The sequence below is a fragment of the Ranitomeya imitator genome, chromosome 2 (genome assembly GCF_032444005.1).
Source record: "Ranitomeya imitator isolate aRanImi1 chromosome 2, aRanImi1.pri, whole genome shotgun sequence".
NCBI lineage: Eukaryota > Metazoa > Chordata > Amphibia > Anura > Dendrobatidae > Ranitomeya > Ranitomeya imitator.
In genome coordinates, this window is record NC_091283.1 from 389,506,610 (window position 1) to 389,521,657 (window position 15,048).

At 39.6% G+C, this 15,048-nt stretch overlaps 1 pseudogene; it reads left to right on the top strand.

Moving 5' to 3' along the window:
* The window catches only part of LOC138666650 (zinc finger protein 665-like), a 106,227-nt pseudogene that overhangs the window by 43,172 nt on the left and 48,007 nt on the right, over positions 1-15,048 (top strand).

Consider the following 15,048-nt stretch of genomic DNA (forward strand, 5'->3'; position numbering starts at 1 on the left):
ACCTGCACCACAAACTTCACAGCCAGGAGAAAACAACAGCAGGCTGTTCTGAAATTCATCTGTTTGAGGGAAAGATCCCACACCGCACAGGAGCTATGGACGTGGATCAAACAACAGACCAATGAGTGGTTGGTGCCGCTGTACCTCAAACCTGGCATGGTGGTGTGCGATAATGGGCAAAATCGAGTAGCAGCTTTAGGCCTAGCCAATTTGATGCACATCCCTTGCCTGACGCATATGCTGAATTTGGTGGTCCAGAGCTTCCTTGAAAATTACGCTGATATGTCAGAGTTGATGCAGAAAGTGCAGGCTGTCTGTGTGCACTGAGTTCTCACTCTGCTGCTGCTCACCTGTGCACACTGCAGTTTCACTTCTGCTTTCATGTCTCATATGCGACGTACCAACAGGGTGGATCTCCTACTTGGATATGCTCGAGAGACTGTGAGTAGCAGCAGGCAATAATGGAGTTTCAGCTGCAACACGCATGCATGAATCGCTCTGCAGAACACTTCACAACCAATGAGTGGGCCTACACGCAGAACATATGTGCAGTGTTGCGTTGCTTCAAGTACTGCACCAACATGGCCAGCGCTGATGTCATCAGCAGCAGCATTACTATCCCACTTCTATGCCTCCTTGTAAAAACACTTCAGTCGATGATGGATCAAGTGGTGGAATAGGAGGAAGAACAGGAACCATTCACATCATTATCAGGCTTGTCGTGTACACATGGCTCATAAGGTGGGTCCCTGTACCAACAGCAGCCAGGTACACAACTGTCCAGTCGGGAACAGTTTTGGAGGATGAAGATTAGGAGCAGTGTTCACAGCAGGGTGGCACTCAAAGCAGCTCGCAGGCATCATTGGAGCATGGCTAGGGGATACAGAGGACACAGACGATATACCTCCCACCGAGGACAGCTTGTCGTTGTCTCTGGGCAGCCTGGCACGCATGAGCCAATACATGACTGCCGAATTGCCTGGATTGTTACAAGTGCTAATTACTTGGTGGTCACCCTGCTTGATTCCCTCTACAATGACAACGTACCATCCTCCTGGATCAGGATCAGAAAATGTGGGAATACAAGAGTACGCTGGTAGACGCACTACTGATGGTGTTCCCATCTGACAGTGGGTGCTCAGTGGAAGCATAAGGCCGAGGAGAAGGAATTCGCCAATGCAGCTGGGGCATTGACACCACCTTAGAAGGAATGCTTAGCCTGGCCAAAATGTGGAAAAACTCAGCATGCCACGACATCTGCTACGGTCCATATTAGCAGTAGGCAGCATTTCAAGAATATGGTGGAAAAGTTCGTCTTCACATACTGAGTGACGATTGTGCCCCATTTAACTTTTTGGTATCCGAATCAAACACATGGCCTGAGCTTGTGATTCTTTAATTTATCACTAGATGTTATTAAAGGGCCACTGTCGCCCCCTCCAGCCGTTATAAACAAAAAGAGCCACCTTGTGCAGCAGTAATGCTGCATTCTAACAAGGTGGCTCTTTTAGTTTTTGGTGCATTTATTCCCAAAATAAAGCGTTTTATTCTCCAAAATACCTGTCTTTCGCCAGGGAGGCAGATCCTCACCCCCCTGCCTGAAACGCCACACTGCCGTCACTCAAATATTCAGGGGCTCCGGGCGCCACCCCCTCCGCGCTGTTTTCGCTTGAAATCCGGCGCCTGCGCTGTGTACTACTGTGTGGGGCAGGCGCAGTGAGCTCTGGCCGTCTGACGTCACAGCCAGGCTTGCAGACTGCGCCTGTGCGGCCACCCTGCCTATAAATCCCAGCCCCGCACTGTGCATAATGCATAACACACTGCGGGGCTGGGATTCCCAAGGTGGGTGGCCGCACTGTCCGCACACGCGCAGTCTGTAAGTCTGCCTGTGACGTCAGACGTGCCAGAGTTCACTGCGCCTGCCCCACACAGTAGTGCACAGCGCAGGCGCCGGATTTCAAGCGAAAACAGCGCGGAGGGGGCGGCGCCCGGAGCCCCTGAATATTTGAGTGACGTCAGTGTGGCGTTTCAAGCAGGGGGGTGAGGACCTGCCTCCCTGGCGAAAGACAGGTACTTTGGAGAAGTAATAAAACACTTTATTTTGGGAATACATGCAGCAAAAACTAAAAGAGCCATCTTGTTAGAATGCAGCATTACTGCTGCACAAGGTGGCTCTTTTTGTTTATAACGGCTGGAGGGGGTGACAGTGGCCCTTTAAATTCATTCCTTTAATATTCACTAAGCACTTTATTGGTTGTTTACGCATTAGTTTGTTAATTGTTTCCTAGGCTATCCCTATATTTAAAATCCCTTCACTGGCTTGGAATTTTTTGTACCAATGCCTGTCTGATATTTTTAGATCCAGATTCATTATTCTGCATAAGTAGATAGGATATTGAAGTACTTTCATAAAAATCATGTTTTTTTCTGTTTTTAGTTTCTGTCAATCATGACTGGTCATGTTTTGTATTAATAAAGTTTGGTTTTAATAAACAAAGTCTCCATTTTTGACAGGTTGTTCTCCTGATCATTTACAGTAGAGTTCCCCAATGACTGACATCAGATCATGTGGATCAGAGAGGCGTAGGATAACCCATTTTCAAACTTGTTACCAATCATTACTAGATGTGAGCTTATCAAACTTTTGTTTTTGTACTTTATTACGTCCTATATTCATTTATTATTTAACTTAAAATTTTGCCTTGAACCTATGGAATTGAGGGAGAGCTGGTATTTGTATAAATAGTGATTAAATATTACATATTCCACAGTATGGTTAAGAGGTGATGATTCAGAATGTAAATGTGATTTCTCTTAGTCCTTTTATCAGCACAAAAAATTGAGAATTCTTCACCCTGCGAGCTGATAGGACAGGTGCTAATTTTAATTGACACCCAAGCATTATATAAGATGCCGCAGCCCTATTCCGTTAGTGCATTTTAAACTTTCATTACAAGGCTAGTAATATATGGAGGGAGCCCTATGTTATAGGGGTTGTCCACTACTCAGTTCTCCCAAGTAAACTAATAGCAGCTATAATCCCCTCCGATGTGTGTGCCGTTCCAGCAGTGTTCGCATTGGCTCTCCCAGGGCTCATGTTACATTGGCTGCTGAGATCACATGACATAATCAGTGGCTTCTTCACTTTCCCCTCCTTCATATGTAACTGATGTCTGGAGGGAGTTAGAGCAGCCGCAACTCTGAGGTCTTCTAGATGTCTGTTCTATCCAAGGAAAGAGAGAGTAAAGCTGCCTCTGGGATCACGTGCCTGGATAGAGCCAGTGCCGAGACCGCTGGAACATCACTCACACAGGAAAGGGGTATAGCTGCTAATATTTTACTCTTATGTAGACGTTTCATAAAAGTTTACAGTGAGAGAAATATAAGGAAAGGCCAATTAATGTACAGCAATATGGATGAGATTCTCGGCCTAGAGAAGCTGAATGAATTGCTGAAATGTGACCCTGCACATTGCTTTCTTTAGCAGTGGATATAGTATATTTTAGAACATTTTCTTAGTTTTTTTTGTTTGTTTTTTTCCAAGCTACAGTATTGGTTCTAGAAAGCTAAATGCAGAGATGCTGTATCAGATCACAAGAACTCCACTGAGAATTAACTTCTTGAAAGTTGCCTGGCTGAAGAACGTAAAGAGAGATCAAAATTGACAAAAACTGCAGAAATGTAGCTGTTGAATTTTTTTCATAAGAACTTGAAGTGAGGTCCACATTTTTTCTCAATTCTCTGCTTATTACAAATTATTGCAAGCAAAATATTTCAAGCTGTGAAACCAATAAGCTTTGAGTTACCTATTCACTAAACGTGCAATTGGAGAATAACAGAAATATAACTAACAAGAAACGTAGCCAAGTTCCAGATTGTCCATACCTCTCTCAGCTGTGGGGTTGGGAATGAAGAGTGGAGGGAGGAGAAGTAGAACATATTCTGCCATTTTACATTAGATCCGTTACATTTGATACAGAGCAATAATTTGTATATCATGTTCTCTAGGAAATATTTCTCAATCACAGATTGAGTGCATTATTTATTGTTTGCTTTTAAATAACTACTTGCTGATTCCAGGTCTTTCTGTAGCTATTCTCAGATGGTTCTTGACTCTTGGACAACTCTTCTGATAATTATTTTCACTTCTCTTCCTCAAATCTTGCTGGAAGCACTTGGTCACGGCCAATTTATGGTGAAATTATGTTGTTTCCACTTCTGGAATATGTCCATAATGGTGCCTACTGGAACCTTCAGTGCTTTAGAAATTATTCTGTAGCCAATGCCATCAGTAAGTTTTGCAACAATAAGGTTGCAAAAGTCTTAAGACAGCTCAATGGTTTTATCCATCATGAGATATTTCATGAGTAACACCTCGGCAATGAAAAACCACAAAAAGTGGACTTAAAAATCCTCCAAAAATTAAAAAACAGCAGAAAAAAGGCAGCGATGTTTACCTGCCCAGGCCTCCAGACAAATGCACTATCATCAATGAGACCCCTTTTTATAGGCTATCAGTTGAACCAGCATATTTTTCACTAAGTGGCAGGATTGCTTTCTAATTACTGAAATAATTCTTCTGGTGTCATGACTTTCCTTGGCTTGGTGAGAATTTCATGTAAATAGCACCTTTACAAATATATTCACTTAGCAAAATTGGTGATGCATTCAATACTTATTGAAACTTTGGCCCATTTGTATAACTGAAAATTGAAACGCTGACAAAATACATCACGAAAAAATTGTCTTGGTCATTTTCATCTGAATTTGGAGTGCCTAGGTTTCTTTTATATTCAATGGGTTTTCCCTACCTGGAAAACAAGAAGAAACATACCACCAAAAGTCAAAGCATAAAGAATGGTAAAGTCTGACTGCAAAATACCACCATGAAGAACAAATTCCTATAAAATATACTGATTTTAAATAAATATCAAAGCAAACCGAAATCACAAATATAAGCCTTTATTTAAAGATCTAATCTATAAAGCTGGCAAGTTTATTCTGTAAGGTGAACACTGTAAAACAAATAATAAAAAACAAAAAGTGGCACTTTTTTATCATACATAAAAATTTGAATAAAATGCAATCAAAAAGTCATGTGTAAAAAAAAAATAAAATCACCAAATATAGGCTGAACTGGATGGACAAATGTCTTTTTTCGGCCTTACTAACTATGTTACTATTTATTAGGTTCTGTAGAAGGACGTAGATCTGGGGATTTATTATGATGGAATATAGGCTGAACTGGATGGACAAATGTCTTTTTTCGGCCTTACTAACTATGTTACTATGTAAATTGTCACAGAAAAAATAATTTAGCTATTTCGGGGAAAAAGTAAAAAACTTACAGAATATGATGCAAAACAAATTCATTTTTGTAAAATAGAGTTTTTTTGTTTTTCTGTAAAAGCAGTAAAGTATAAAAAACTGTGTAAATCTGGTATCACTGTAATCATATCCAGCTGAAGAACAAATCGATCTGATCACTTTTACCGAAGGGTGCAAAAACAAAAAAAGTTAAAGGCAGTTGCTGGTTTTTGGTAATTCTGTGTTGTAAAAATCTGAATAAAAAGCAATGAAAAATGTTATGTGCTCCAAAATGGTACTAAAAAAAACCTCCAATTCATCGCTCAAAAAATAAGCCTTCATACAGCTCTGTTCACCAAACAATTAAAAAGTCACATCTCTCAGAATATGGTGAGGTAAAAACTATTTTTTATGTAAAAAAAAAAAAAGATTTACTCATTATTAGCAGCAAAAAAAAGATATAAATCTGGTATCGTAATCGCACCGACCTGAAGAATAAAGTCATCTAATCACTTGTACTACATGATGAATTGCGCAAAAATAAAAATAAGAACTATTCTTGTACTGTTGTCTATATGTTCATTTTACTTCCAAAAAAATGAGAACATGATTCAGCTCACATTTATCCTGTGCTCTCCACTGAGCACTTACTCCTGGGTTTCTGTGTAAATCCTCAAAACCGTGATTCACTTTGGACTCTGGTCTCTGTTCCAGCAATGTCCCGTCATTTTAGGCATATTTTTAGCTCACAAGAGTGGACAACCACAGTTCTGTGAAAAAAGATGGATACTACCAGAGCAGACGCCAAATGGATTCCAAAGTGTCTCCATCTGCCTCATTATGGTGTGTGCTTCTGATGGGGGTTTCGTCTGTATCCCATGATTTACACGAAAACCCAGACGTAAGTGCTCAGTGTAGAACACAAAAATGTCATCTCAAACTTATCCTGGAAGCGATCAAAAAACGTTATGTACCCCAAAATGTTACCAATAAAAATCCTAATTTATCCCGCACAAAACCAGCCCCCACTCAGGTCTGTCATCTGTCATTGAAAATATAGGGGGTTCCGATGTTACGGGTAGTACATAGATTTTGGAATAGTGACACATCTCGAACACACCACCGAATAAAATTCTGTGAAATCTGTTCGCCCAAATGCCCCCCTCCTCCTGAGCCTGCAGTACTTTTTTGCATTATTGTAGTGGGGAGAGAGCTCTTAACAATTTACTGGGTGTGTGTCGCCAGAAGCACAAGCTGGGCACAATGTATAGGGGCTCTATATTTTATGGGGGCACTAAACTGGCCAATTTGCAATTCTCCATAATAAAACCTGGCGTGGATATTACGAAATAGTCGTTGCAGCTTAGATGAATTCGATGAGAAGTGTAATTTCTACAACAGAGTCACTTTCGGGTTCTTCTGCGGTTCTGGGACCTTCAGGGCTGCGCAAACTTTTCTTACAAAATCTGTGCTTCAAAAGCCAAATAGCGTTCTTTCGTTCTCAGCCCTAATCTGTGGCCTAACAGTAGTTTATGACGACATATGGGGCATCACCGCGTTCGGAAGAAATTGTGCAATGAATTGTGGGGCCCAACAAACAGTCTGTCAATGCATGTGTCGTGACCGTCACACAGCCGCGACACATGCAGCTGCGGAGCTGAACAGCCGGAGGGATCCAGGAAGCCGGGATCTCTCTGCAGATTATTCAGTAAGGGCTATAGCTTGTCGAATAAGCAGGGACCCGAGAAAATTCGCTCAACTCTACTCATCACCAACAAAAGCTTTTGTATGAAGTATTAAATACATTTCAGTAAGCTTGTTCAATACTTTTTCCCTGTGTCATTTCTCATTAATATGCATAACTTAATTTATGGACATCTATGATTTCTTTGCCTGTGTGGATTGGATGGGTTATTACCAACATCTGGTGAGAATTTTAAGGTAAATAGCACCTTTAGAAATATATTTACTTAGAAAATTAGTGACATGTTTAATACTTATTTCATCCACTGTAAGCCATGCCGCATATTCAAACAAGCATGCTTCTTGTTCTGTTCTGCAACATTATTTATTTTTCATATCTATTTGCTTAATCTGTCCTAGTTGCAGCTCTTCTTCACATCTACCACCCTTTTACACATTCTGCACACTCTCTCAACATCAGGCCATCTCTCCTTGTCTCTCCAATGAACAGCTCTCATGCTCTACTGACATATCTAAAATACTCCAAGCCATCTATTACCACCATGCCTCACTGGAAACGTTCACAGAACCACGTGCTCTTTTTCTTATTTCTCTTTATCCTTGTGAATGGCGACATCTTCCCCACCCCAGGCCCTCCTTCCACTAATATATATATATATATATATATATATATATATATATAAAACTTTTCCTGCTGCACATAGAAACCCTGCTACTCAAATCAACATTCCTGTCTCTTTCAATTGTGCTCTCTGGAATTGTGCTCTCAGCTTATAACAAACTCCCCTACATTCAAGACTTCTTCCTTTCTAATTCCTTAAACCTTCTGGCTCTCACTGACACATGGATGTAGCAGTCTGACACCACCGCTTTCTTTGAAGTCCCCACCATTAGACTCTTGAAACCCTTCTCCTTTCGAGTGGTGGTTGTGTATTGCCCTCTAATCAACACCAGCCAGTTACTGGATCACTTTGGCACCTGGCTACCACACTTTCTATCGTGTGACATTCCTACTCTCATCATGGGGTAATCTAACACCCCAATTGATAATCCACTCTCCCCATCTGTCAGTTATCTTCTTTCTCTAACCTCCTCCTTCAGTGTTTCATAGCTTATAAATAGTTATTAGAGAGTGTGCTCGGATAAGTTGTTAGGCAATCCTGCATGTGTTGCGGCTGTTGACCTGCCACAAGACATGCAGCCATGGCTACTCGAACATAATATTAGAGCACGCCAAAGATACTTGATTAGCACTCAAGCATGCTCGGATATAACCTTATCTAAGCATAATCACTCATTACTACTTATAAACTCTCCTTTAGAAGACGAAATGCTCTGGACCTGGTCTTCTCCCAGGTCTGCTCAGTGCATGACTTTTCCACTCTCTGACCACAACCTCCTTTCCTTCTCTCTCAAGAACTGTCACCCCGCTGAGAACACCTCCACTTACCACACATACAATCAACGTGCCATCAATGCCCAGCAGCTTATACCAATCTCATATATTCATCTTTAGCTCTGAGCTCCTCATTCTCCTGTCTAGATACAGAATTGTCACATTGTTATAATACTAGAGTGCCCTGAATGAAGCAGCACCTACTACAAGCAGAACGACCCAGACCAAATGAGGCCAACACTAGCACATGCTGCAAACATGTTTTACCCAGTGTAATTCAGACCATAATGCTATAAGAAAGTATGATAGACTCTATTCCCGCCCTGTCGAAGCTGTCCAGAAGAGGATGAGAAAGGAAAAGATAATCCAAACGTAATGGTATGATGTCAACTAGGTGGTAAAAGACTATTAAATAACCACCGATGAGCAAACATTCACAGGAGGATCATTATGACAACCCATCGGTACCCTGCTATCACGTCATGGGTGCGCCGTTGGGAGTGTGGGATGACGAGTGCCTTGCCGGCGAGGGTCAAAACCCACTTTCAGTGACTGACAGTGGAGATTTACCTGGTTTACAGCTGCTGGCTCAGCACTGCTCTATTCTACCCGTATATCCCAAAAAGAATATTTACTGACAAAAAATACAAACAATATTTTTATTATTAATAATTTTTATTATTTAAAAAGGACATAACACAATTGATAACATTTTTATTAAAATATATATATAATTAATCCAGAATAAAATATATCATGAACAAAAGTAATGGATAAAATATAAACCAGTATGTGGGGGGGCTACGACACGCAAGAGCCAATCGATACAACAAACAAAAATATATACCAAGTGGATACAGATATAATCATATAAAATATATTAAATGAAATAATATGACGGCTGACATATGAATAAAATTATTAACAAAAATATATGTAAAATGTAAAGAATTAATATATAAAAAATAAAATATATAATTCCTTTACAATCTCAACATGTGCATATAAACCAAATATATAAGTAGTTCTATGAGATCCGACATTAATCAAATGCACATCCACCAGGGATCCTATAATTGATGCATCATTGGAAACCTGACAATATGTGTATATAAATAATATTAACTAAAAGAAGTGTGAAAAAAATCTGTGAAAAATAAATGTGTAAAAAATAACTGTGTAAATTTTTTTTTTCTATAAATCAAAAAATAAAAGGAAATGTGTATAATAGTAAATTTGTTAAAGATATGTGATATAAATGTTAATTAAAAAGTGATAAACATATCAGTGATAAATGAAATAATTAATCAATATTTATACATATCATTATAACAAGTGTATTGTATGGTAAAAATAGACAATGAAAACAGAAAACAGACAAAGAAAGCTTATAAGATTGACGAAGCGGTTGCGAAACGTGCGTTGGAGTGGTGTGTGAGGGGGCTGTGACACGCATATGCTGGTTGGTATATACGGCTTATAAGCTTTCTTTGTCTGTTTTCATCTGTGCCTATTTTCTGGGTATATTACTGATATTGTTATCTTGTTCAGTACATTGAGTTAGTGTGGATTCTGTCAAATGCTATTCCAACACTTCTGATATATTATTGATTATTGATTACAATATATATTTTTTATATATATTCCTTTTTTGCTGCATCATTGGAATGATAATATAATGTTTCACTCTATTTTTACCATACAATACACTTGTTATAATGATATGTATAAATATTGATTAATTATTTCATTTATCACTGATATGTTTATCACTTTTTAATTAACATTTATATCACATATCTTTAACAAATTTACTATTATACACATTTCCTTTTATTTTTTGATTTATAGAAAAAAATTTTTTACACAGTTATTTTTTACACATTTATTTTTCACAGATTTTTTTCACACTTCTTTTAGTTCATATTATTTATATACACATATTGTCAGGTTTCCAATGATGCATCAATTATAGGATCCCTGGTGGATGTGCATTTGATTAATGTCGGATCTCATAGAACTACTTATATATTTGGTTTATATGCACATGTTGAGATTGTAAAGGAATTATATATTTTATTTTTTATATATTAATTCTTTACATTTTACATATATTTTTGTTAATAATTTTATTCATATGTCAGCCGTCATATTATTTCATTTAATATATTTTATATGATTATATCTGTATCCACTTGGTATATATTTTTGTTTGTTGTATCGATTGGCTCTTGCGTGTCGTAGCCCCCCCACATACTGGTTTATATTTTATCCATTACTTTTGTTCATGATATATTTTATTATGGATTAATTATATATATATATTTTAATAAAAATGTTATCAATTGTGTTATGTCCTTTTTAAATAATAAAAATTATTAATAATAAAAATATTGTTTGTATTTTTTGTCAGTAAATATTCTTTTTGGGATATATGCTTTTTGTTGAATATTTATTTTGTTGAGTTATTATCAATATATTTTGGTATTTCTTTTCTATATAGGATTTATTATCTATTCTACCCGTGTCTGTTAAAGGCACATGACGAGAAAAGATGCTGGCTCAGCGTGCAAGCCCAAATCAATGGCAGGGACATGACATATCACGTAAGTTTATGTCACGTCTCAAAATGGTTAAGGGGGCTGTCATTTTACAACAATGAGTATATGTGATTATAATGCTATGTGTGGCTCTATATATGTGATTTATACACACCCCTTGCAGTAAAATGAAGCCCCCAACACAGAGGGACATAATCATATGCACCCCTAGATGTAAAATGCCCCTCTCTGCCCACTTCATGAATAAGCATATGCAGTTATCCCCCCACACCCTTAGTAACAACTGCACATCTTGTTACCTGGAGAGTGATGTAGCCCCTGTGCACCCCTCACATCCCTCCTCCCTGTCCCTGCTCAGTGAAGTGATCAGTGTGGTTATACTCACATCTGACCTCCTTCTATCATAGCCTGTGTCTCTCATGGACTGTCACAGGCTCAGCAGACTGAATCTGCAGCAGGATGACCAAAGGCACACAATATGTCAGAGGATGGTGCTCCTGCCCCCACACCAGCTAAGGCCAGCCAAGAGGATACAACAATGCACCATTATCTCCGCTCTTTCATTTTCAGTATCTCTGCTTTTTCCTTCTGTATATCTATCAGTACAGTTTGCAGACACCTCCCTCATCCCGCATGGAAAATAGCTGCCGCACTCCTTCTGTCAGGTGGAGGTGCAGAGGCATCTTCACTCACTTTGGCACCTGTCCGAGACTACATTCCCATTCACTGGATGTTTTTCCTCAATGATGTCATTCTCAGTATACTCTTGACAACTAAAAATGTTACCTAATTAATCTATTAACAAAGGCTGTGTTCTGATAGCTAAATCTAACCATTTTAATGTGGATTCATACTGAAAACATTTAAAATAATTGTCTTCTCTCTTCCTGGTTACAATAGCTTAAAGGGACTCTGTCACCTGAATTTGGCGGGCTATGTAAATGCCCTGTGTCCGGTCCGATGGGCGGTGTTTCCTCTTCTTTCATTCACCCCTTCCTTTCCCACTGGCCGCAATATTTTCTTGAATTTGAGTATGTTTCCTCCGTAGTTCACGCGTGCGCAATGCAATCTTGCCTTGCGCATGCGCAGTATGCTTTGCCCAACTGCGGGCAAAGGCGAAAAGTATTAGTGCGCATGCGCCGGCGCACTATGTCCCAGAAGTATTTCGCTGTTTTCCTGGATATAGTGTGGCGGCGCATGTGCACTAATGCTGTGTGGGCGGCTCATGCTGTATATGGGGAGGCTATGGAGGCCTCAGGCAGTATTTGGGGAGGCTGCGTGGGCCTGATGCAGTATATATGTGGGGCTCATGCTGTATATGGGGAGGCTGTGTGGGGCTCATGCTGATTATGGGGAGGCTGTATGGGGCTCATACTGATTATGGGGAGGTTGTGTGGGACTCATGCTGTATATGTGGAGGCTATGTGGGGCTTATGTTGTACAGTGGGGCAAAAAAGTATTTAGTCAGTCAGCAATAGTGCAAGTTCCACCACTTAAAAAGATGAGAGGCGTCTGTAATTTACATCATAGGTAGACCTCAACTATGGGAGACAAACTGAGAAAAAAAAAATCCAGAAAATCACATTGTCTGTTTTTTTATCACTTTTTTTGCATATTATGGTGGAAAATAAGTATTTGATCAGAAACAAACAATCAAGATTTCTGGCTCTCACAGACCTGTAACTTCTTCTTTAACCCCTTCATGACCCAGCCTATTTTGACCTTAATGACCTGGCCGTTTTTTGCAATTCTGACCAGTGTCCCTTTATGAGGTAATAACTCAGGAACGCTTCAACGGATCCTAGCGGTTCTGAGATTGTTTTTTCGTGACATATTGGGCTTCATGTTAGTGGTAAATTTAGGTCAATAAATTCTGCGTTTATTTGTGATAAAAACGGAAATTTGGCGAAAATTTTGAAAATTTCGCAATTTTCACATTTTGAATTTTTATTCTGTTAAACCAGAGAGTTATGTGACACAAAATAGTTAATAAATAACATTTCCCACATGTCTACTTTACACCAGCACAATTTTGGAAACAAAATTTTTTTTTGCTAGGAAGTTATAAGAGTTAAAATTTGACCAGCGATTTCTCATTTTTACAACGAAATTTACAAAACCATTTTTTTTAGGGACCACCTCACATTTGAAGTCAGTTTGAGGGGTCTATATGGCTGAAAATACCCAAAAGTGACACCATTCTAAAAAATGCACCCCTCAAGGTGCTCAAAACCACATTCAAGAAGTTTTTTAACCCTTCAGGTGCTTCACAGCAGCAGAAGCAACATGGAAGGAAAAAATGAACATTTAACTTTTTAGTCACAAAAATTATCTTTTAGCAACATTTTTTTTATTTTCCCAATGGTACAAGGAGAAACTGAACCACGAAAGTTGTTGTGCAATTTGTCCTGAGTATGCTGATACCTCATATGTGGGGGTAAACCACTGTTTGGGCGCACGGCAGGGCTTGGAAGGGAAGGAGCGCCATTTGACTTTTTGAATGAAAAATTGGCTCCACTCTTTAGCGGACACCATGTCACGTTTGGAGAGCCCCCGTGTGCCTAAAAATTGGAGCTCCCCCACACGTGACCCCATTTTGGAAACTAGACGCCCCAAGGAACTTATCTAGATGCATAGTGAGAACTTTGAACCCCCGGGGGCTTCACAAATTGATCCGTAAAAATGAAAAAGTACTTTTTTTTCACAAAAAAATTCTTTTAGCCTCAATTTTTTTCATTTTCACATGGGCAACAGGATAAAATGGATCCTAAAATTTGTTGGGCAATTTCTCATGAGTACACCGATACCTCACATGTGGGGGTAAACCACTGTTTGGGCACATGGTAAGGTTCGGAAGGGAAGGAGCGCCATTTGACTTTTTGAATGAAAAATTATCTCCATCGTTAGCGGACACCATGTCGTGTTTGGAGAGCCCCCGTGTGCCTAAACATTGGAGCTCCCCCACAAATGACCCCATTTTGGAAACTAGACCCCCCCAAGGAACTTATCTAGATGCATATTGAGCACTTTAAACCCTCAGGTGCTTCACAAATTGATCTGTAAAAATGAAAAAGTACTTTTTTTTTCACAAAAAAATTCTTTTCGCCTCAGTTTTCATTTTCACATGGGCAATAGGATAAAATGAATCCTAAAATTTGTTGGGCAATTTCTCCCGAGTACGCCGATACCTCATATGTGGGGGTAAACCACTGTTTGGGCACACGGCAGGGCTCGGAAGGGAAGGCGCGCCATTTGACTTTTTGAATGGAAAATTAGCTCCAATTGTTAGCGGACACCATGTCGCGTTTAGAGAGCCCCTGTGTGCCTATGCATTGGAGCTCCCCCACAAGTGACCCCATTTTGGAAACTAGACCCCCCAAGGAACTTATCTAGATGCATATTGAGCACTTTAAACCCCCAGGTGCTTCACAGAAGTTTATAATGCAGAGCCATGAAAATAAAAAATAATTTTTCTTTCCTCAAAAATGATTTTTAGCCTGGAATTTCCTATTTTGCCAAGGGTAATAGGAGAAATTGGACCGCAAATGTTGTTGTCCAGTTTGTCCTGAGTACGCTGATACCCCATATGTGGGGGTAAACCACTGTTTGGGCGCACGGCAGGGCTCGGAAGGGAAGGCACGCCAATTGGCTTTTTAAATGGAAAATTAGCTCCAATCATTAGCGGACACCATGTCACGTTTGGAGAGCCCCTGTGTGCCTAAACATTGGAGATCCCCCACATATGACCCCATTTTGGAAACTAGACCCCCAAAGGAACTAATCTAGATGTGTGGTGAGGACTTTGAACTTCCAAGTGCTTCACAGAAGTTTATAACGCAGAGCCATGAAAATAAAATAAAAATTTTATTTTCTCTAAAATGATTTTTTAGCCTGCAATTTATTATTTTCCCAAGGGTAAAAGGAGAAATTTGACCCCAAAAGTTGTTGTACAGTTTCTCCTGAGTACGCTGATACCCCATATGTGGGGGTAAACCACAGTTTGGGCACATGTCGGGGCTCGGAAGTCAAGTAGTGACATTTTGAAATGCAGACTTTGATGGAATGCTCTGCGGGCGTTAC